Below are 24,756 nucleotides of genomic sequence, written 5' to 3'. Positions count from 1 at the left end.
TGGCTCACGGGCCCAGCCGCTCCGCGGCACGTGGGATCCTCCCAGATCGGGGCACGAACCCGCGTTCCCTGCATCTGCAGGCGGATTCTCAACCACTGCACCACCAGGGAAGTCCTGAATTTGATTTTTTAACACTATGATACGGGTTTGAGCACTATCTTATAAGCCAGCAGTCTCCAACAGATATATAATGCAGGCCACAAATGTGAGCCACCTAAATAATTTTAAGTTTTCTAGTAGCCATATTTAAAAAATAAAAAAGAAAGAGGTGAAATGCATTTTAATATATTAATATTTAACTCAATATATACAAAAATTATATATTTTACATTCCTTTTATTAGAGCAAGTTTCAGAAACCTAACATGTTTTTATTTCATCCTTCGCTTCAGATTAGCTACATTTCAAGCACTCAACAGCTATATGTGGCTCGTGGCTGCTGTATTGGGCAGTGCAGCCATAAGCAATATAGGAAGTGACTTGATCAGATTTATACTTTAGAAAGACTTGTCAGACAGCACTATGGAGGATGACTCTGGGGATGGCATGACAGAAGGCAGGGAGATGTTTAGGAGTATAGTGTAATTGTCTAAGTAAGAGATAAAGAACTGAACTAAAGGGCTAGCAGAGTGAATAGAGAGGAGGGATATTTTAAAGGTATTAGTACATTCATTAGGACCTGGCTGGAAGGGTGAGATCAACGGGGAGAAAAAGCGTCTAGAGGACAAGGGATAAACAGGTTTGAAAAAAAAATTTTTTTTTGAGGAATATCTAAGTAGAGAAATCCAGTAAGAAGTTGGAAATATGGGGAATTCCCTGGTGGTCCAGTGGTTAGGACTGTGCTTCCACTGCCAGGGGTATGGGTTTGATCCCTGGTCCGGGAACTAAGATGGAAATATGAATCTGGAACCCAGGAGTGAAGTCTGGGCTGGAGCTAAAGATGAGAGTGCTGTTGGAAGATGGGTGAGATGATCCTGAGATGTATGAGAAGGAGGGGCATAGGATGCAATTCCTGAGGATCTCAGTTTTTAATAGGCAGTCAGGAGAAGCAGAACTGCAAAGAAGACACAGATGGAATTTTTAGATACAGAAGTAAAACCGGAAGAGAACTGCGGTACAACTGAATCTCAGGTATCCTCATAAAAACAGTCATTATGAAGACTATGTAGAAAGATGACTATTTGTATACGAGTGACGAGAACAGAATACCAAAGAGTATTTATGATTTTACATAAATAATATGCAAACATGAAAAAATCTACAACAACATTATGGATGTCATTTCATTAAAATTCTTTAAAGCTATTATATTGTTTATGGACTAAAGAGATGAAAAGAACAAATGTGACATAAAGTAGAAGGGAATTACAAATAAATCCCTTTTCTTAATTTAGTGGTTGCCATCTGAAAACACTTTAAAAAATGTTATGCCAGATCAGTTTCTCAACTTTTTTCTTCCATTATCGTTCCCTCCTCCCTTAACAGAGCCTTGTTAGATATCTTTTTCCTAATCCCCTCCACATTAATATTTACAGATATAACTATATATCTGCTTATGTATCGTGGTCCTTTGGAAGGTCACAAACCATTGTAATATCTAAGATTTTTCTCCTCCCACCTCTCCAAGAATCAATATCGATTCCCTTGGGGGTGATATTGCTCCTGCTGAGAAGGCATATGCTAGATGGTTCTGTTAAAAAGAAAAAAAAATCCACGTCTTTGTAAACATCAGTAACGCCTTTAAGGAAAGAAATACAAGTTTTAGCCCACCAGTCCACCATTACTTTTTCATTTGCTTCATGATAACTTTCAAAGGAACTGAGAAATTTTCATGAAATGTTTAACCTTAAGGAATAAAGCTTTTATGAATATATTATAGATTTATATTTCAGTTAGTCTTCCTAAAACAAAATGAAAGCAAACATGATCATTTGAAAGTTATCCTTCATTTCAAATAAGTTTCATTGCAATTTGGTCAGTGATTGAATTGTGTGAGGTTGACAGTTCACTTAGAATTTCCAAGTTCACAGAACCATCAATTCTTACTTAGATGTGATTAGTAGTGAGTAGCTGTTCGGAATTTTTTTTTTTTGGTCTATGAGATCAAACTCAGGAAAAAAAAATCTTTTAAGTGCTTTATTTTTCATTGAAAAAGAGAATAACCTTATTGAATTACATAGAAAAATGCGTTTTCTTAAAACTTACAATACCTATTTTACTGAGTGAAAGAATATCAAGGAGAAATCGGTAATGCTTTTTAGCCCCTAAAACAGTAACATATGGGCATGTCTGAGAAATAACAATTCAGCGGCAACTTTCTAATCTTTCATCCTGAAATTAGATCACAGACAGTATTAAGGAGCTAGAAGGGTTGCATGCAGTCCAGTGGGCTCTGTGTGAGCTACTTATCTTTGGGTAAAATGAAAGGCATGGCTTGTATCTTCTATTTCATATTTCCAACAGTGTTGGTCATTCAGTGGATCCTGAATGCCCACTGATTTCACCTTTCAGCATCAATGCATACCTGGGTTGTGTTGACGTAATTTCTCCAGAAGAGTTTGGGGATGATTAAAATTTAATTTTAATTAAATTAAAAGAGTTTGCCACAGATTAAAAATAGGACTAGGTAAATTAATGATCTCTACTACACTTTTATGCAAGACTATTCCCCGATGGCTAGCACAAACTTATTTAGAGGGAATTCCCTATGGGTTTCTCACATTTCTGCACATTTTGTGGGCACAGGCATTGATGACCTTTGTTCTGGACTATGTTTTCAAGAATTTTTTAAAGTCAACGGCCTTGAAGGCACAGTGTCTCCCTCCACAGCAGAGGGTAGGTTTACTTTGAAGACAGATTATATCTCCCTCTAGGGCAGATGTCAGACAGGTTTGCTTTCAGTCCATTATAAAAGATTTGGGTTCTTTAAGCGTGGGTTCCTCAGACATAACACAAACCCTCTGTGTGCCTAGCATCCACCTGGGCCCACCTTGGCATCACCCTGTGGGAGTTGGAGGGCAAGGGAAGGCAATTCGAACATGAAGCTCACACTGCTTGCTGTGCTGTGGATAACAGTTCTTTGTCTCTGAACCAGGAATCTTGTGTCTTCTGCCGGCATCCCTGAAACTGTGGCAGCTGACTTGCTGGCATGCAAGAAGAGTAAAATTTCTGACCCTTTACAATTTTTGAAAATACTCTGAACTCTTCTTCCTTTTAAATCAAACATTATTAATTAAATACCCCTTATTCCTCCAGGAACCTAAACATCTAGTGCCTTGGACTTTTCCATTAACTAACACCCAACTCTAGCTCATTATTCCTCAAAAATGACTAAAGTAAAACCAATACCATAAAAATCATTCCCTAAGATCCTTACAACCTGGTCATAATGGCTTCATTATTCACTACAATTGCCTCCTTGAATTCTCAATTATATAATTAAGGCTTTCTGGAAAAGTTGAGCCACTCACAGTTGAAGAAGTTGCCATCAACCAATAAAAATGGCCCAAAAGTAAATAAAGGGAACCAAAAGAAGCAAAAGGCTTCTTAATGAGGGCAGGACCCTACCACACAAAATAATACTTAGGTAGATTAAATAATTTAAAAAATAAAACTATGTTCTCCATGGGTTCAAACAGTAGGGGAGGGACTTCCCTGGTGGTGCAGTGGTTAAGAATCTGCCGGCCAATGCAGAGGACATGGGTTCAATCCCCGGTCGGGGAAGATCCCACATGCTGCAGAGCAACTAAGCCCGGGCACCACAACTACTGAGCCTGCGCTCTAGAGCCCGTGAGCCACAACTACTGAGCCTGTGCGCCACAACTACTGAAGCCTGCACGCCCTAGAGCCTGTGCGCCCCAACTACTGAAGCCTGCGCACTCTAGGGCCCACATGCCGCAACTACTGAGCCCGCGTTCTTCAACTACTGAAGCCTGTGCACCTACAGCCCGTGCTCCGCAACCAGAGAAGCCACCTCAATGAGAAGCCCATGCACCACAACAAAGACCCAACGCAGCCAAAAATATAAATAAATAAATAATAATTAAAAAAAGCATAGCCAAAAAAAAGAGTAGGGAAGGCTCATGGAAGAATTAGGGCTTAAGTTAAGCCCCTGGAAAAAAATTAACATTTAAAATGTTGAATAGTGACCAGTTTAAAGAGAGTAAAATCTAGATTTTTAAAAAAAAATTAAAAAACAATTTAATTTATTTAACCATAAGTTTGTTTTCTATGTCTGTGAGTCTACTTCTGTTTTGTAAATAAGTTCATTTGTATCATTTTTTTTTTTTTTTAGATTCCACATATAATCGATATCATATGATATTTGTCTTTCTCTGTCTGGCTTACTTCACTTAGCATGATAATCGCTAGGTCCATCCATGTTGTTGCAAATGGCATTATTTCATTCTTTTTTATGGCTGACTCTTGGCTATTGTAAATAGTGCTGCAACGAACACTGGGGTGCATGTATCTTTTAGAGTTTTCTCCAGATATATGCCCAGTAGTGGGATTGCTGGGTCATATGGTATTCTATTTTTAGTTTTTTAAGGAACCTCCATACTGTTCTCCATAATGGCTGCACCAATTTATATTCCCACCAACAGTGTAGGAGGGTTCCTTTTTCTCCACACCCTCTCCAGCATTTATTATCTGTAGACTTTTTGATGATGGCCATTCTGACTGGTGTGAGGTGGTACCTCATTGCAGTTTCGTAAAGTCTAGATTTATTAACTCCTCGTGTACATGCATATGCTTACTTGCTCACTTTCTCTGTGTGTGTGCACGTGTCTGTGTACAAATTTACAAATATTGTAATGCACAGATCTTGCGTACAGCTTGATGAATTCTGACAAGTACCTAAACCCATGTAACCACCACCACAATGAAGATACTGAATGTTTCCATCATCCTCAGAAAGTTCTCTCTTGCCTCCACCACTCAAAGGCAACCTCTGCTCTGATTTCTATCACCGTATATTAGTTTTGTCTGTTCATATCATGTAATGTTAAGAGGGTAAAATGTGTTGAGGTGGTTTTGAATCAGCGTGGCCACCTGAAATCAAATATGCATGGAGTACATGATAAACCATGAGGAGAGCATCAGAGCAAAGTTCTGAAGGGCCTCGGGTATCAAAGTAAGAAGTTTGAATGTGATGAAGGGGCCTCTAAAGAGCCATTGGTAGATCTTCAGCAAGGTAATGACATGATAAAGGTGACATTTAAGATCAGCCTCACAGTATTATGCAAAATAGACCAGAGTGGGTGAGAAATTCTGCAAAGAATACAATTGAATTTGCAGTGACAAATATTTTTCTGTATTTAACCCTGGGCAAAGTACGATAGTCAATTTTGGCATTATTGGTAAAAGACTGAATAGAACAATAAAACTGGTTTTGTGAGCAAGGTCATAAGCAGTGGTAAATGGAAGCTGACAGCATAAGAAGGCAGCGATAAGTGGAGGGCAAGAAAAATCAGTGTTAGATTCAATCTTTTTCACACTATCTATTACGGGCCAGATTAAGACCCTGCTGCAAGATGTATGGATTTGTAGATGACACAATATTAGAAGACCGCTCACTTATCAAAAAAAGAGGAAACAAAATTCCTTCTCCGGGGTCTGAAAAAAATGAAGGCCTGGGGCTGACAAATAGCTCTTATAATTCAACACAAAAAGAGGTAAGACATGACAAAAACTTGAACAACTTCTACTGCAGTCCACAAACATCTAGAAAGCCTCTACCTGATGGGAGGTTTTTGTTAGTTTGCAGTTTAATTGGAAGTGAGTGAAGAATGGAGAGAATGGTGACTTGACAAACCAACAGATGGTAACTAAGATAATAGCCTATGAAGTAATTTAGGGCCACGAAAAGTGTTTAAAAAAATCAAGATATTATTCCATAGAGATTAAAAGAGGGCATAAATAGAATGTATAAAGTTCTAAGGGAAATAATGAAGGCAGATGCTCCTGTTCAAAAGAAGAAAACATTCAAGAGGGAAAAGAGGACAGAGGAACTTAGAAAAAATTACCGGAAACCACAGGATGAGCTAGGGGCAGACCAGTAATTACATTATGCAGCATTTGAAGATTTGCAAAACAAAACAGAAAAACATTATGCTCCCAGGTTGAGGCCTTGCACAGTGGTATGCACCAAAAAGCAAAATTAATCTCAGAGCAATTAAAGTTAAAACTATAGAGGAAAATGTTGGTTAGAGAGTTCATTCATTCTGTTATCGCATCTCCTTGCCAGAACATTTAATGAACAGTTTCCTAGAGTGAAGGGAATTATCAGATTCAGATAAACTTCATAGTGAATACTACTCTTCCTTTCCACTTTTAATTGAAGGTTAATGTTATAGGTACATTTTGTCATGAAATAAATATTGTACTAGAGGGTCACAAGCTAATGGATATTCCACTCCAGAGTGATGAATGGTAAAGGATAAAGTGATTTCTCCCCAAATATCTACATGGTAGGTGTCACCTCAAAGTTTGTCACAGCAGCTAAATTGGTGAGTTAACTTTCCCTAATGTATTTGCATTTTAAAGAGTTGCCTGTTAACACACTTGAATGGATTTCTACTGGTGATCTCAGTGAAGGAACTTTTATGGCCAGAGGCACCTTTTGGGCAGTCCACCTGCGGTAAGACAGCTTGATAGTAAATGGTAGTTAAAAAGTAATGTTTATGCGTATTCATTTTTTTCCCCAGTTACCTATATGCTAGAAGATTGGGAGAAGAAAATTACACTCTATAAATAAGCAAATACCCAATAAACCTGAATGTTAACGCTTACCAGAACCATTGTTGATGCCTCTGGTAAAATATCTCACGTTCGATATTTTAAATAATTAATATTTCAAAGATACCTCTGAAATACTGTGTGTCTTATCAGAATCAATCATTTACTAAGGGCACAGAACACTTGTGAAGGGAGAACTAAGCAAAAACAAACTTGGAAAAATAATAAATTCAAAACCATCCGCCAAAGTAAATCTCAGTGACTTTCTGAAAAGATAAAACAAAGATGTTTTTGGACATAGGAATAGTAATAATGTCTGTCATTTATCGAGAGCTTACTGTATGTCAGGCCCTGTTCTAAGGGATGTTGGATCCCTACGCCAACCTATTTTACAGGTAACGAAACTGAGGCATATTTGGGTAAAGTAACTCACTCAAGGTCGCAAGGTTGGGAGGTGACAGAACCAGCCTTAGACCCTCAGGAGTATGTCTCTAGAGCAGGGGTTGGCAAATTATAGCCCCAGTGGTCAAATCCAGCCTAACACCTGTGTTTGTACAGCCCATATCATAAGAATGGTTTTCTCATATTAAATATTTTTTTTAAAAAACTAAAAGAAGAATAAATAATCTTTCACGCCTCATGAAAATTTCCCAAAATTCAAAATTTCAGTACCTAACTTTTATTGTAACATAGCCATTCTCATTCATGATGTATTGGTCTATGGCTGCTTTCAAGCTACAACAGCAGAGTTGAGTAGTTGTAACGGAGATTTTTGGTCTTCGAGGCCTAAAATATTTACTATCTGGCCCTTTACAGAAAAAGTTTGCTGACCCCTGCTCTAGAGCACACACTGTCAACATCAACATCATGCTACATACAGACACCTGTGGAACTCACACTCTGTCTCTGAGGTGCCGAAGGAGCTTGGCAACCTCCGTGTCAGGGAAACGGGCTCACCATGGGTGGAAGGTGGGAAAGAACGTGCGAAGTCGATGTCGGCCTACTTGAAATTGAGATGCTTCCTTTTAGAGGGCCAAAGCCAAGAATGAGACAGAATCATTCATGAAGCAACAATTATACATATACTTCTATGTGGATTTACATTTAAGAATCCTTGAAGTTAGTTCCAAAAGAATAATTACAAAAAGAGAAGAGAGGTTTTCTTTTTCAAAGGCCAGTGGGAGACCTGCTTTCCAAGTTTTGATTTCCTGTCTGAGAACCAGCCTCTGACTGACATGGAGTAAATTCAGCTCCGTTACAGAAGACCTAGCTCCTTACCTCTGGACTTCAACTGGATGGCCATATCAGAACATGATACCATGCAATGAACCTAACCATCTTCATAAGAAATACAAACACAACCCTAGTGGTGGAGAGAAGAAAATGGGTAGTTTGAGCTTCCAGAGCACCATCATGAGATCAAATGTATACTTTAATCTTCCTTGGTTCCTAGCATAGGCACCAGATAAGGGAGGGATGGAAGTAACTTTTGAAGAACGGCTGTCATGAGAGTCCTGTCAGGTAGTTTTAACAAATGTCACACACCACAGCTACAGTGGCAGCCTACCACCGGGTATAAAAATGTACGAGAGGGAATTGGTACTCTTAGTTGCTGATGGTTGGAGTACAGGAAACAAGTGGACAATTCATCTGTTGCTAGGCCATCTTTTGAATTCTTCTTCCTCTCTCCAGTCAGAAAGGCAATGACAACTTCACTCCACTTTTGCACAGGAACTTAACTGTTGGTTATATATTTTTAAAGTGCAAGGAGTGTGTACGTGTGTGTGTGTGTGTGTCTTTCTGATCAAGTCATTTTTTTGAATGCCCTGAGAGTGAATATTGCTGCAAACTGATTTGTTCTTATTACAGCTACCACTTTCAAATTGAGGAGCATATATCTTGTTTTAACATGATATAACAAAAAGCAAAAAGCAGTATGAAAAAAGGCATGTATAACCAACGAGTTTATTGAACAGTCTCAACTCAGTGAAGGAACAAACATAAAATTGGTTTTCATTTTTTTCAGCATTGTTCCTAGACATACAATGTCAAGTCTCACTTTCATGTCCCTTAATGACATCTTGGGAAGATCCTACAATTTTCTGGTTGTAATTTAAATACTGATCGTATGTTTGCTTCAAGGTGTTTCCTTCCCCCGTTGTTGGTTAGTCTTTTTTGTTTGTTTGTTTGTTTTTTGTTTTTAACATTGGAGTATAATTGCTTTACAATGGTGTGTTAGTTTCTGCTTTATAACAAAGTGAATCAGTTATACATATACACATGTTCCCATATCTCTTCCCTCTTGGTTAGTCTTTTGGACCCAGGGGCCTGAAGGGGAGAATGGGTGGCATAAACTGTTTGCCCACTCACTCCCCCAGCCTCTCTCATGGAAAAATTTGACCCCCAGTGGGCTGGGGCAGGGAGGAAGAAAAAGGAAGACAGGGAATGTTATAATCCTCTTGATGAACGTGTTAGATGGGCTTACAAGAGACAAAGGTGGGGATTTAGTGTAAGGATGTATGCAGAAGTAGAAGGAATAGGAAACAGGCTTCAGCAGCTACATGGTCAGGTGTGAGTCACAAAGAAGTGAAACACCATTCAAGATACAACCTTAAAGGGAAGGCGTGTGGGGGAGGGAAGGATTGGGAGTTTGGGATTAGCAGATGCAAACTATTATATATAGGATGAATAAATAACAAGGTCCTATTGTATAGCACAGGGAACTATATTTAATACCTTGTAATAACCTATACTGGAAAAGAATCTGAAAAAGAATATATATATATATATGTATAACTGAGTCACTTTGCTGTACAGCAGAAATTAACACAACACTGTAAATCAACTATACTTCAATAAAATTTAAAAAATATGTAACTTTGACTCTAATCCTCCAGCTACAATAATAGCCCTAGTCATCCATTAATGTTATTACTTCAGTACTTTGATGTCCATTCTCACCTACCATGTGAACCTACTCTTAGTATTTGTTATTATTTTCTCTTCTGCTATTTCTGAACTATTTCTCCATCTTTGTGTCTTTGAGTCCAAACTCCCAAAGAAAAAGAATCAAACTGATTCAACCAGGACAGACCAGCCTTTGGGGGAAGAGTGTTCATGACAGGCTATTTCTTACGAAATAGAAAAGCCTACAGATGGCTGTCCTTGGGTCAAGAATCAATCTGTGGCCCATTATGAAGGTAGGGGAGGAATGTGTGGCACCAAGCATGGTCAGCATTGCTTAAGAAGCTGCCGATTGCCACATGCCTCAGAAAAGGAGCTGAAGGTATGCACTTCTGATATGCATTATCATAACTCAATAGTGTAATTTACATTGATGCTTCAAAATGGGAGAAGGAAGGATTTACCTTTAAGCCTTGATCTAAATTCCTCGATAATTCCTTAAGAGGAGTTCAATAATCTGCTCCAGGAGAGAGCCAGTCTGACTCTGAGCATAGCTGGGTTCCTCCTCGATCAACTAGAATGTATTTGTACTTCTAGCAATCTCACTCCTGTCTCCTGATGGAATTGAAAGAAGTTGCTGAAAAATAATTATTTAGAAAGCAGAATGAAGTGTCACTGGACAGTCTGTGGCCTTTCTTTCTTGGGCTCTGGGAAGTGATCTCAGTTTCAAGGCTTCTAGTTCTCTTCTATGATGGAGATGCCTTAATTCACAACCTTACTATTTACCTGCATTCCCATTTCAAGGACGAACCATTAGCTACGCCCGAACAATGTTATTTATAAAATTTCCTATCATCTCAGACTCAGTGTGTCTCAGACGGATGGAATCACCCACAGATTTCCCCACCTAATCACACCCCTAATGATTTCTTATCCCAATTTTCTCATTTTTGATTATCCTCCAGGCTTAGAACCATTGAATGGTCTCTAGTATTTTTTCTTCATTTCCAAAGTCAAATAGTGACTAAGCTATAGCACATCTTCACAGGCAATACAGAGTCTCCTCCCCTAGTGTAACACTTATCCCTTAACCTGGATAACCTATATGAATCAACTTGCTGAATTTTGTTTCTAGTCTCTCCTAGCACTAAACTATAACTTTAATCACATTATCCTCTTTTCCAAGATTCAATGCTCATCTGATCCAATCCAAATTCCAAAGGTCTCACTAATTATGTCCAGATTTTTCTTTGGCTCCTCCAACCACACTAGCCAAGCTACCTCTCCTTATCATTTTCTACAGACCCTAAGTGTTCACACCTATATGTCTTCCCCCATGTTCCTAATTTAAGAAATAAAAGATTAATGTAAATTCTAAAGAAAAAAGCAAACAACAACAAAAAAAGATAGATACTTTATACTTTCAAGTTTAAATGGATATAGCTTTTAGGAAGATTATTAAAGTGAATACACTTCAGCTCACCAGATCTATTCCAGGGATCAAATTCCTAGAGTGAGTGCTTTGGAAACAAATGGCCTAAATTCAGGTAATTTAGGCAATTTATACAGATACACATTAACAATATCCTGTTCTATTAAATAATTAAAATTTAGATAGACCTTAATTATATGCTTTACTAAATAAAAGGAAGTTGGTCTCCAATAGAAAAAATTTAATTTCAAAATAAATAAATAAATAACTCCCTAAGGCAGATACTCATAGTAAATTTAACATACTGCTACTACCATTTAATTGAATTCAACCTTTAAATTAAAAAAGAAGACATATTAAAAGTAATATGGTAATTGTATATTAGGTGGTATTGCCTTTTGGTGTTTCAAACAATCAAGGCAACAGTGATTAACCTCTTCATTACTTTATAATGTTCATCAGGGAAAAAAATTCCCCTCCAAGTTCAAATTTTCTAAAATTGAAACCCACAGAGCTCCTAAGAACACAGGGCAATAAAGCATAGGGTGCTTCATTAGAGGAAGTCTATAATTACAGATTACTGAGTAAATAATATGGCTGCCATTGAATTACATGGGGGTCGATCAGTTAGTAGAAAATGGCATAAAATTACAAAATTAGGCACCAATACCTCAGAGATAAAATTATGTCAATTTCTGAACATTATGTAGTTCTTTTAAAATAAAGTCATAAGGACTTCCCTGGTGGTGCAGTGGTTAAGAATCCGCCTGCCAATGCAGAGGACACGGGTTCCAGCCCTGGTCTGGGAAGATCTCACATGCCGCAGAGCAACTAAGCCCGTGCACCACAACTACTGAGCCTGCGCTCTAGAGCCCGCGAGACACAACTACTGAGCCTGCATGCCACAGCTACTGAAGCCCATGTGCCTAGAGCCCGTGCTCCACAACAAGAGAAGCCACCTTAATGAGAAGCCTTCGCACCTCATGGAAGAGTAGCCCCCGCTCGCCACAACTAGAGAAAGCCCACGCACAGCAACGAAGACCCAACGCAGCCAAAAATAAATAAATTTATTAAAAAAACAAAGGCATAGATGATAATTATGCTTAACTTAAATAACCCACTGAAAGCTGGTAAAACCAGAGAAGACACTGGCATTTAAACATTGTCATTCCTTGGCGCTTAACTTCATAAGCGCTTTATTTTGACATGTCTACTTGATTTTCACTTTTACATTCCAGAACTTCCATGGTTTATATCATATACTATTTTATGAAGTAACTATATCACTATCTAGCTACTGTTGGGTAACTGTTTATAAATATTGTTATATTTTTATTAAAATGTATAGAGCTCTGTTCAGAGACAAGACTTGCAAACAGGCGCTAAATTTCTTACTTGGGATTAAGTAGAAAAGGTTTACAATTTCATTGTTTCAACCATCTCTCTTCTTGGGATAGTAGGCTCCCAAGAAGAAAGCAGGGAGGACTTAGACACAGTATGCTTCAATCATACCCCCAGCACATTCCTTATTTAGCATTTAATTCACTCTTTCAAGCTACCAACACATGACCACTGGGCACTTAGTAGTGGATAGCACTGTACAAAACAGGGAAGTGTAATGCATCCTCCTGAGACGCATTTCCGCAAAGAGGTCAACTATGTATTTCTTCTACTATGTAGTCTAATTTGGAAATTAAGAGAATTTTTGGCTAATAAAGAGCCTTGCCAATCAAACTGAATACAAATGAAATACTCTGAAAATCTCTACTTGTTTAACATATATCTGAAGAACAGAAAGAAAAATACTGTAGATTTTTTGGCTCTTAGAATATTAATTTAATAGAACACCCTAATTTTTACATTATAATTTGGGCATGGCTCAAGTGTTTGCAGAAGCCAAGATTCTACCATTTAGAAAAGCAAGCTATTTTTGTATAGTCCGTGTATTGATAAATTACCTCAGATAAATACGCTATAAAAGGAAGAACTGCTGATTTTATTAAATAAAGGATATTAAAATGACTGTTTATTTTCCCTGTCCACTGAACAGTAATAATTTTTAATATTCTTAATTATTTTCCCTCTTTTAGATAAGTAAAAAAAATTCAAAACCAAATATCTGTTACTCTTCAAAAATGGGGTTAAAAAGTGGTATCTGCCCAAAGGGTAGAGAGTGAGGAAGTCACGAAACACTCCTTGGCAAAGATTTAGGACCAGGTACTATTTTGTTCTTTTTATGATTTGCTCACCTGAACTTATCAGTGAAATCTTTGCATACTATCTGATTTCATTCGACTGTTTATTTCCTATTTATAGCCTATATCAACGGGGAAAATTGCAGTCCACAAAGAAATGATAAGGACTATTTTTTTACTCAGCACTTCCGTGGCAGCTGGTGATTTTTAGTATAAGGGAAATTTATCCTCATCCTTTAGAAGGAATGTACAATGTATGCTCTTATGACGTATGGAATCCTGAGTCTTAGAGAAGACTAGGATTTTCCACTTCAGGAAAAGGAAGGAAAAAAATGCACCATCATTTCTTTAAAGCAATTACCTGCCTTGTGAGGCTTTAAAAATGCCGTTATATTTGTTTTAGTAACTAAGCATTCACATTAGCACTGTCTTGAACAAAGAAGTATACTTAGAGAGTCTATTCAGTGCTGAAATCTTATTTCTATCCAGTCTAGAGGAAGCTATTTTAAAGTACATCCTGAACTGGGGAGTAAAGTGAGGAAGAGGTCACTTCCACCTCAGAGTCAAATTGGGAGAAGTCAACATGTGCTGGATGGATTAATCATCCTCATGTAAGAGGTGATTTGGAAATAGGTGGCTAAGGAAACCTTGTCAACATCCAGCTCCATCCAAGAAATGACAATGTCTCTTAATCTCATTAGAATGACAGAGTTTGAGTTTCATACACAACAAAAAGTGGCTAAGTCACCACTGTAAAGCAATTATACTCCAATAAAGATGTTAAAAAAAAAAAGAGTGGTTAAGTAATAGGAGAATATTATCTTTCTGTTTGGGGAATTATGTGTTTTTCATTAGTGTGAACCATGTGAGGCTGCCATTTTTATAGGCCAAAAAGTAGTTAAAGAGCAACAGTTTCATATGGTTCAAACTGTTATTTAGGGATACAGTGAAGTCATTTGAATTATTACCAACTCTCTGAAAAAAAGTATTTCAAAACAGAAGAGGGAAGATTGTATAATGCAGAAGGCTATGACAAGGATGATATGCACTTTAAAATATTTTCTAAAATGCAGAACTTGAAAAGCACAGTCTTTCCAATAGTCCCTATTTTCCATAACTCCAAATTCCATGTTCTAACTCTGTATGAGTCATCAATACAAAATCAAGACAAGCCCGTGCTCGGCACAGTCAACACGTCCTCTGAGCTATTATGTTCATGATGGCGACGTTGCTGACTTTTCATTGAGGTCAATCATTTGCGCTTCTTTCCCTAAAGCTTAGGATGGTTTTGCAAAATCTCCCAGAACTCTGTCCCTTGCCCCTACTCCAGCATTGGGATGCAAGGCAGCTTACCTTGTCATTTTCATGAAACATCTTTGAGGTATGATTTCACTGGGGAGAGATTTAGAAATCAAAGCTTAAGTAGGGCTGTGAAAGTAAGTTATCCAGTACTGAGCAAAACACAATCTCTAGAACTCATTTTTTCCCGTGGCAAGCATTAATGAATGTCAAGCCTTTATAGATTAGTTAATATACTTAGAGATAGAGAATGCATGTTTGTTTTGCTAAAACCTTGATACAGCCAGTACCTCACTGAGAATTGAATAAATAAATGCACTCGTTATAGCATTTTTCAAGGAAAAATTTACCAGTATTTGCAAAAAAAAGTCAAATTAATTTTTTTCTATTGTAATCACATGAAATAATGACAACTGCCTCAATATTATATAGACTACCAATATGTCTGCTGCATTTGCACTTTTTTATTAATTGTAATTTTATTTTTGTGTATTAGAATTTGTCAGATAGGAAAACCAACCAACCAATGCAGTTCAACCAAACATCTAATTACATTTTTCATGCTCTTTGTCATTTCAGTGAGTTTCTTGTAAGAGAACGCCAGCATGACTTTTATTAATGTCAGAAAATGCATTTTTTTCCTTTTGATAAAAGAAGAAAGGACCTTTCACATTCAAAATTCAATTTTTTCTCCTAACATTTCCAATATGACACAAACATACGGTAAATAAAATTATTCTAATAAATATTAGAGCCAGTGGACCAGTGAGAGAAACTCTGAGCATGCTGTGAATATACTGAATACTAAAGAGCATTTGAAATACAAAAATCATTGAACTTTTAAGAAAAACTGAATAATTCAATAGTTTTTCATTAAAAAAGAAAGAAACACACATAACAATAATGATTAACTAGGATATGTCTACATATCAGAAAGGGCTGACAAATGGACAAATGTGATGACAAAGTTTTTAAGAGTTTTACACGGTGGAATACACTGGTTAGAAGAGTCTGCTTTCCTCCACGAGAATATAATTAAGGTTAGTTTTCGAAATAAAGCACTTTGCTTAAAGTAAGGGAATAAGGCACATCAAATAATTTCAATAAAAAGAAAAGAATAATGATTGCATTCAAGGAACAATGGAACTTGTGAGGAATATAAGTGCATTGGTGTTCCCCAGACATCCCTCACTATATAAGGATTATTGGTGCTACTACAGTTCCCTTCTCCTGGGACATTTAGAAACGTGCTGTCTAACCATTTGTCTTACAGAGTTACATACAGATATACCTTGAGGCAGGGAACTAGCCTGGATAATCTAGAGAGCACCTTCATGTTTTATGAAAACCGAATCACAGAAAACAAATTCAAAGGATGCATATTACTCTAAATGAACTCAGCATCAAGTGCAAACAGGCCCAAAGACAATGCTGCAGAATGAAATCCTATGTTTTATTACGTTACTTATATAGAAGTGTGGTGTAAACTATCTGTAGATATGATACCTTAAGCCACTGGGGATTTAAAAAAAGAAACAGGAATCTCTTCAGAAAAATATGTGAGAAATTTGAAGCTGTTTACTCAGAGTATATAAAGTATTCATCAGAGGAAAATGTTCAAACCTACTTTAAGACAGATGAGAACTATTCCTTAATATATCAGAAGAGGGCCGAAGAAGATTATTTCTTGACAGAAGTTCTCATGGGAAAAGCTCCCTTTTTTATTTGCTACAGAGATCATGCTGGAATTGATGGGAAAAGAAGAGACATTTTGAAATAAATAAAAGAGGTCACTTGCAGGAAAAGACTTTTTTTTTTTTTTTTTTTTTTTTTTTTGCAGTACGCGGGCCTCTCACTGGTGTGCTGGACGCGCAGGCTCAGCGGCCATGGCTCACGGGCCCAGCCGCTCCGTGGCATGTGGGATCTTCCCGGACCAGGGCACGAACCCGTGTCCCCTGCATCGGCAGGCGGACTCTCAACCACTGCGCCACCAGGGAAGCCCAAGACTTTTTTTAAAAAGGGGATTCTTGTTAAGAGATTCCCACTTTTATTCAAGTTAAAATGTTCATTTTGTTCCATGAACAAAGGCATGTGGATTTTACTTCTTTCATTCACTGTACACTTAGGCAAAACACAGGGGCTTCCTGGGTATGTGACCCGTGCAATCGCACAGGGTCTTGGGCTCAGAAGGGCCCCATACTTGCTTTAATGCTCTGCTGCTGCCGTCTTGAAATTCTTAATAATCTTTGAACAAGAGGCACAGATTTTCATCTTGCAGTCGGCCCCACAAATTATGTATCCAATGCTGGTAAAAATAAAACCCATCTGTAATGTAATAAACTATTTTGATTGTCCATTTTTCATAAATTTCTTATTAGTATTTGAAAAAGATTACAAGGTCTTCAGAATGATGTAGTACTGACTACTCCTGATAATTTCTTCATGCTATTTTGTTTTTTTTTATTTATTTATGTCTATTTATTTATTTTTTCTTTAAAAAATTTATTTATTTATTTATTGTCTGTGTTGGGTCTTCATTGCTGCATGCAGGCTTTCTCTAGTTGTGGTGAGCGGGGGCTACTCTTCACTGCGTGCACGGGCTTCCCCTTGCAGTGGCTTCTCTTGTTGAGGAGCAGGGGCTCTAGGTGCATGGGCTTCACTGGTTGCAGCACTCGGGCTCAGTAGTTGTGACTCACGGGCTTAGTGGCTCCACGGCATGTGGGTTCTTCCCCGGCCAGGGCTCGAACCTGTGTCCCCTGCATTGGCAGGCACACTCTTAACCACTGTGCCACCAGGGAAGTCTCCATGCTATTTTCTTTAACATTCATAAAATCATATCAAAGAAAAATTTCCCAGTGGTTGAGTCACTTCCTTTAGAGGCTACACTAACTTTTTCAATCCACTCAAGTGTGATTTAGTAAGAAAATAGTCTCAATGCTCTAATTAACATTGAAAAGAAATGTTTGGCTGTTGAAAATAAAATCGAAAAGCAGAAAAGACTGAAACAGTAGCTTTGTATTTCCTTTCCCCTAAGTTCATATCCATGAGGGTATATGGGGCAAAGATGTCAAGCCAAGACAAATGGAAACTCACACATGTTTATTTGCTATCTGAATCCACCCATCAAGAGCAAACAAAAGGCTTTAAATTATGTACAAATAATGATAATTATAGAACAAGTATACTAACACTCAACTAATAACTAATATAAAGTAAACTTGCTTTTCAATAGATGTGCTCCTAGTTATGTAATTCGTTATCTACCTCCTCCCCATGACCAAGAAATTCTATTTTAACATATCAGGGACATTGCTACTTAAGAATTTCTTTGGTAATTCACTTTACAAATCAAGTACACACATACAGATATGCATATATATATATATATATATATATATATATACATATACCTATATGCACACACAATGTAAATGATCATTCCTTAGTAAATCAGTTGCTTGAGTTCATTTTGGAATGTTATAGTTGGAAAAACATGGCACCATCCATCCATCAAAGCCATATTGGACAACACAGATACTCTGCTGAGCTCCCTGTAAACTTCCAATGCCAAGGATATCCCCCCACCTTGTCACTGAAAACTACTTGATTCTGACTGATCCTGTCACTTGGCAGAAGGTTCAAAAATGATAGGAATGTAAAGCTTGGAGGACAAGTCTCTCATTTTCACATGTACAATAATCAATCATGACTAAATTTTTAAAACAATTTAAAGGACTAGCACTGTGGAGTAGTACAGCAGGAGGAGCAGTGGATTAGCACTAAACTAGCTTTATGACCTTGAGCAGTGTGCTGAGTGAGGGACCACACTTTGAGAACCACTGGCCTAGGAGAATGCCAAGAATCTGAAGGGCAAGATCTGAACCCACCCACTGTGGGAGAGTTCCTGAGGCACCTGCCAAAGTGTCACAAGATATCAACAGATGATGGCAGTGTTCTTTCAAAGGAAGAAACTCAAGCTGAAAGATGGCACTGCATTAGCCTGCCAATTAGCAACAGGAGCAGGGTTGGGGGGAAGGGGGTGGGTGAGCCAGGAGGAAATCAGGAAGTTGTGACCTGAAACTGAGACTAATAAGACTGCACAAAGCCCTAAATCAGGAAATAAAGCCAGGTTGAGCCCAAAGCTGGATGAAATATTTTGGCTTGTTGTAAACTAGGGGATGGGAGAAAATGACTGAAACTAATGAGTCAGGACACAGGAGGAGCACTTTTGGTGAGACAGGACTATAGGAAGGAAAACTCCTGTGAGATTAATAAGAAGGCCAAAGGTCCCAAGCTTTGGGGGTAGAGGATGGGACAAGGGTTGGGTCTCTCTTGGCCCAGAAAGTTCCTAAAGAGGCTTGGCCCAAACAGTTTGCCATGTTCACTCAAAGGAAATTCTAAAAGATGTATTGCAGGCAGAAAGAGTAATTCCATGTGTATGGTCTGAAATATAAAAAGGAATGAAGAGCAATATGTGGGTAGTATAAATGAACACTAACTGTTTGAAAATAATTATCATACCATCTTGCTCTAAGGTGGGTAATGCAAGACCCTGACATCAATACCATATGCCTTTCTGTTTCTTTAAAAAAAAAAAAAAAATTCCTTTTTTGAAGTCTAGTTGATTTGCAATGATGTGTTAGTTTCAGGTGTACAGCAAAGTGATTCAGTTATATATATATAGTCTTTTTCAGATTCTTTTCCAATATAGGGTATTACAAGATAATGAATATAGTTCCCTGTGCTATACAGTAGGACCTTGTTGTTTATCTATTTTATATATATTAGTGTATATCTGTTAATTCCAAACTCCTGATTTATCCCTCCCCCCCTTCCCCTTTGGTAACCATAGTTTGCTTTCTGCCTGTGCATCTGCTTCTGTTTTGTATGTCAGTTCATTTGTATCATTGTTTTAGATTCCACGTATAAGTGATATCATATGATATTTGTCTTTCTCTTTCTGACTTACTTTACTTAGTATGATAATCTCTAGGTCCATCCATGTTGCTGCAACTGTATGCCCTTCTAATTAGCTTTAAATACTTCGGTGGAACTTGAAAAATAATTAGTCGTGATAGTCAATTCTATTATTACATAGACACATACAAATAGCCACTTATGTGTGGGAGTCCATGTAATAACGTGCATGTATGTATATATGTATGTATGTATGTATACACACATTATATATACTGTAACCTTTGTTACACTTAAAAGGCATCTTTGCTAAGGAGTTCATCTAGTAAAACCACATCCATATTCACTTTTGAACATATTAAAGTTTTATTGATCTCACACATATCTTCATGCTTACCAAAGCCCACAAAACACCTGTGTACATGTAATGTCTACAGTCAAGAAGGTCGAAGTTTGATAATTCGCTCTTATCACTCTTTCTAGATAAACACTCCTTTAATATCAGCAAAAATAAAAACATACTGATTGAAGAAGCATCTGTAGCTCCTGAGATGCTCCTAGAAAATTAGTAGTTATTAGCTACTGCTGAATGATACATTCTAGCGTGAGAAAAATGTATATGGTAGGAGAGGTCTGTTATAACACATGGGGTAGTACATTTCCAAGAAGATTTTGAGTCAACCAAATGTTTTTTGAAATGGAGGGAAAGTGTAAAGAGGCCCTCCTATAGTGCCTAATATAATGGTGAAAACACGATGTAGGGGCAAATGTAAGAAAACAGAAAGAGACTGCTTAATTCCTTTAAAACAGAAACTGAATTGCTGAGGCAGTTCTTACCACCTTATTTATATATTGGATAGCTCGCAAATCATGATGTCACCCACCAGGAAGCAATGCACCAGGAAGAGTGTGACAGTGTCACAATCCCCAAGAAGGGGAGAGAGGTGCAGTCGAATGACAAAAAGGCACCATCAACTCAAAAAAATGCAAAAGGTTTTATGGATAAATATCGTATAAAAGCATCACATGGGAGTCAGAAACTAGTTTCAGAAACTGCCTAGAGGCACCCCTCCAAAAAAAGATGATTATAACAAAGGACTCATATTTTGTGAACTGAAACTTGGTATTTCGTGAATACCAGAGATTTAGAGATGGCCAACTACCATAGCTGTGAGATAATCAACTAGCTTCTTTTTTTTAAAAAAAAATTTTAATTTATTTATTTATTTATTTTTGGCTGTGTTGGGTCTTCGTTTCTGTGCGAGGGCTTTCTCTAGTTGTGGTAAGCGCGGGCCACTCTTCATCGCGGTGCTCGGGCCTCTCACTATCGCGGCCTCTCTTGTTGCGGAGCACAGGCTCGAGACGCGCAGGCTCAGTAGTTGTGGCTCACAGGCCTAGTTGCTCCGCGGCATGTGGGATCTTCCCAGACCAGGGCTCGAACCCGTGTCCCCTGCATCGGCAGGCAGATTCTCAACCACTGCGCCACCAGGGAAGCCCTCAGCTAGCTTTTTATCCTCCTCGCCCCCCAAGAAGCAAGCAGAACGAAACAAAACCTGGCCCTGTTTTCTATTTAAAGAATACATTTTTTTCTTTAACACACACTACTGTGTGTGGAAATGTTTGTGAGGGAATACAGACTTCCAGTTTTACTTTGGAATGTAACTTCCAATCAGTCCTTAGTTAACTGTAGTCTTTAAAGAGCCTTCTCCTGCAGAAGAAGCATTAACTACTGAAGCCCAAAGCACACAGTAGCTTTTCCTAAGGTTATAATTATCTATGATTTTAAAAGAAAGAACCTGTATATTCCTTTTTTAAAAATTTAATCAATCAATATTTTTTTTACTGAAGTATAGTTGATTTACAATATACATTTCTTTATAAAAATGCTTACTTTGTTCTTCTGGGGTCTTAAAATGGGAGAGGAGACAGGAAGGAGAGGCTAGGAACTGTACTGCAAACCCCTCACTGCCACCTCCTTTTCCACCCTTGAGGAGAGAGGTACCTTTAGGGGGTTCCATTTACTGTCATGGATACTCAGGTGAAAAGGGCTAGTTTTCAACATGCCTGGGTCACAGGAGCTTACATGAGATTACTGAAAAGTCCAGGCTGTATGTACTGTGGGGATGGAGCGTGGGTACACTTAAAGCTTAATGTAGCCATAGTTCACCTCTATAGCTCAGTCTCCATTTCCCCTCAAAATATGATCAGATAGTCCTTCGAACAAAGCTGCATTCACTCTTTGAGATGCAAAGAACAGTATAACAAGGCCTAACAACATAATGGATTCCGGTTATGCCAGAAAGAGCTCTGACTCAGAACCAGTTGCCTCAAACAAGTAAAGCATCTTTTTAAAACACTGGGGAAAGACACAGGGGAGGCAGTTTCATATACCATACTGAAGTGCAGTAGAACAAGGTCGGTTAAGCACTCTATCCTGAGACACACACCTTTCATTTTCAATTGTTTTCAAATAAAAAGAGAGAAATCCCCTTTTCAAGTTGGATTGTTTAAATGCACCTACAGCTACTCTTGTCTAGCAAAGGCTAGGCAAGCTCTCCCTACTGATGCATTTCAAAAAAGGTTCAATTGGCAAAAGAAAGGAAGTGCAAAGGGTTTTTGACAAAAGAGGACTAGAGGGAACACATTTTCCTTTCACAGAAATACTGTTCTAGAAAATCAGATGAGGTAGCAACTCAAACAAGGAATGTGTACATATTGGTGAGACAAACAGGGAATTTGGAAAACTTCAACTTCAGACATTCAACTACATAAAATGATTAGCTTGAAAATTGGGGTGGGGGGATAAATTTGGAGTTTGGGATTAACAGATACACACTACTATATATTAAATAGATAAACAAGGACCTACTGTATAGCACAGGGAACTACATAGTCAATATCTTGTAATAACCTATAATGGAAAAGAATCTGAAAAAGAACACATATGTATGTGTAACTGAATCGCTTTGCTGTACACCTGAAACTAACACAACATTGTAAATCAACTATACTTCAATTAAAAAATTAAAAAATAAATTGGGGTGGGAGTTACATTATAAAAATGGGAGACTAAATGCTTAAACAAAACAACGTATTCTGATTTTCAGATTACAGCACAGCCTAACCCAGTATGTGGTTCTTCTACCACAGAACCATACAGGTCTGTAAAGAACCCCTGGGACCCTGTCCCACCCTCAGCAGGGCTGTGCCTGCAACTCCCTAGACCTATAGCCATACATCCTGTTTAGCGATGCTCTAAGTAACTCCTAGGCAGCCCTCTCCAGGGCTCAGCAAATGTAGAAGACTAAATCAAAATCAGGACCTCTAAAATATCTCCTCTGATGAAGAGATAATTTTTTTTTATATAATGTACATTTAGAGTAGATTCCAATACTGGTTCAAACAAATAAAAGCATTATGGCATCCATAGTTAATTGCACATTTAAAAGGATAATTATTTTTTCCTTCCCAAATGAATAATGCCATCATCTTCTGAGCTACTATGAAATAGTATATAAAGCCAATTGTTGATTTAGATGACAATCAGGTATTCTAAGTTTAGGTCATAATGTGTTTCTCATACCATTATAACAAAGGCATAACTGCTTTCTTAAACTAAGATCTTTTTTTCCCATTTTTTTCTAACTAGTCAAGATATCATATACTTTATAGATTGCTCATGTGTGAAGAGAGTGACTGAGGGCTGAGGCTTGACTAGACATAAAGAAGAAAAATAGAATTTTTCATATATTAAAATATGTGAAAAATGAAATATACATGCTATATGCTGCACATGGTCCTGTGTGAGTGGATACACACACACACACACACACACACACACACATACATACATATGCAGCAAGAGCCATTATTTCTTACAGAAAAGACACACACAGAGGCAGATAGGCTGACGGTTAGTAACCCCTTAAGTAGGCTGGCTAATGGTGCTGAGTTAACAGACAACAGTACTATGATTAGGGTGTGTCACCCTGCTCAGCACACTGTGGGCACTCAATAAACGCTTGCAGAATTAAATTAAAAATCACTGAAAGGTTTTCATCCACAATAAGCCTTTCACACGTTTATCGTAACAATAGATTTTGCCCTGATTCTGAAGCAGCCCGGGGGCTCAGGGATTCAACGTGGGTGGAACAAATATAATATTCAAAGAAAAAAAAGTCATTAGAGACTCAGCTGGGTCCAGTGCAGCTTATTGGTTCTATGAAGCTGTTAGGTGTAATTACCGATGTGAATCTAAATGCATTTGACTGAGAACACAGCCAAATTAATTGCAATGTTGGTATATAACAGCTGTTATTCAATTGACACTTTTGTAGTAAGAATTAGAATACTGAAATATGGAACCGAAGCATGTTTCTAATAAATGATTAGGCCATCTACAATGTGTTTTGGTCATTTCTTATGTAGTCAATTTGATTGTTTTCACCCACCTGCTCCAATATTTTCATGGTTTTCTGGCTAGTGAAGTTACATAAGGCATACATGGCAACAAGCACATACTGTAGAGAAAAGCCAAATTTGTAACTGCCAGCAGTACTCATCTTCTACATAAGAACTGATGAAATCTTGTTAAATGCTCAACACAGTTCTTAGAGTTTTTGCAAATCGGAGTTTCTGCATTTAGAATGTAAGAACTCTTAATGAGATCTAAAGTGTATTACCTATCTTGTTTCACATATTTATTTTTGTCTCCTATTTAAAAGAATATTTTTAGTTGGTGTAGAAATTTGTTTTACTGCTAAGGCAGACAGAATCAGAGTTTAGCACTTATTTCCAGAGAACTGATGACAGAAATGTAATTATTCGAGCATGAGGTCAGAAAAAAATTACTAGTGATAAGTGGCTCAAATAGACTACTGGAAAAATAACTAGAACCTTCGATTAATCTAGAGTGTATTCTGGAATTAGAACAGATGAAGCCCACTCTCCAACACTTGTTTGCAATGATCACTCATGCTCTGAATACAGGTCCAGAGACAATAACAAAGTTCTATTGATTTACCAATGATCTATATATTGTGGGCTGACTGTATGTACAAACCTATAATTAAACACTATATGCGGCACATTTTCACCTGCGTAAAATGTGAAGCCAAAAATACTAGGGGTTGGGGGAAGGTATTTGGGTGAGTCAGAGGAGCGTTGTGCACTGAGTTCAGAAAGATTATGATTGATAAAGACTGATGCCCAGGGGCTTCCCTGGTGGCGCAGTGGTTGAGAGTCCGCCTGCCGATGCAAGGGACGCGGGTTT

At 37.8% G+C, this 24,756-nt stretch overlaps 1 protein-coding gene across 11 annotated transcripts in view; it reads right to left on the bottom strand.

The window, feature by feature from the left end:
* DIAPH2 (diaphanous related formin 2) overlaps window positions 1–24,756 on the bottom strand; it is a 919,875-nt gene that overhangs the window by 174,615 nt on the left and 720,504 nt on the right. The gene's annotated exons all lie outside the window — the stretch shown is intronic.

Source organism: Physeter macrocephalus, chromosome 21, assembly GCF_002837175.3.
Source record: "Physeter macrocephalus isolate SW-GA chromosome 21, ASM283717v5, whole genome shotgun sequence".
Taxonomy (NCBI): domain Eukaryota; kingdom Metazoa; phylum Chordata; class Mammalia; order Artiodactyla; family Physeteridae; genus Physeter; species Physeter macrocephalus.
Note: the sequence above shows the minus strand (reverse complement) of the source record. Positions and strands in the feature narration are given on the sequence as shown.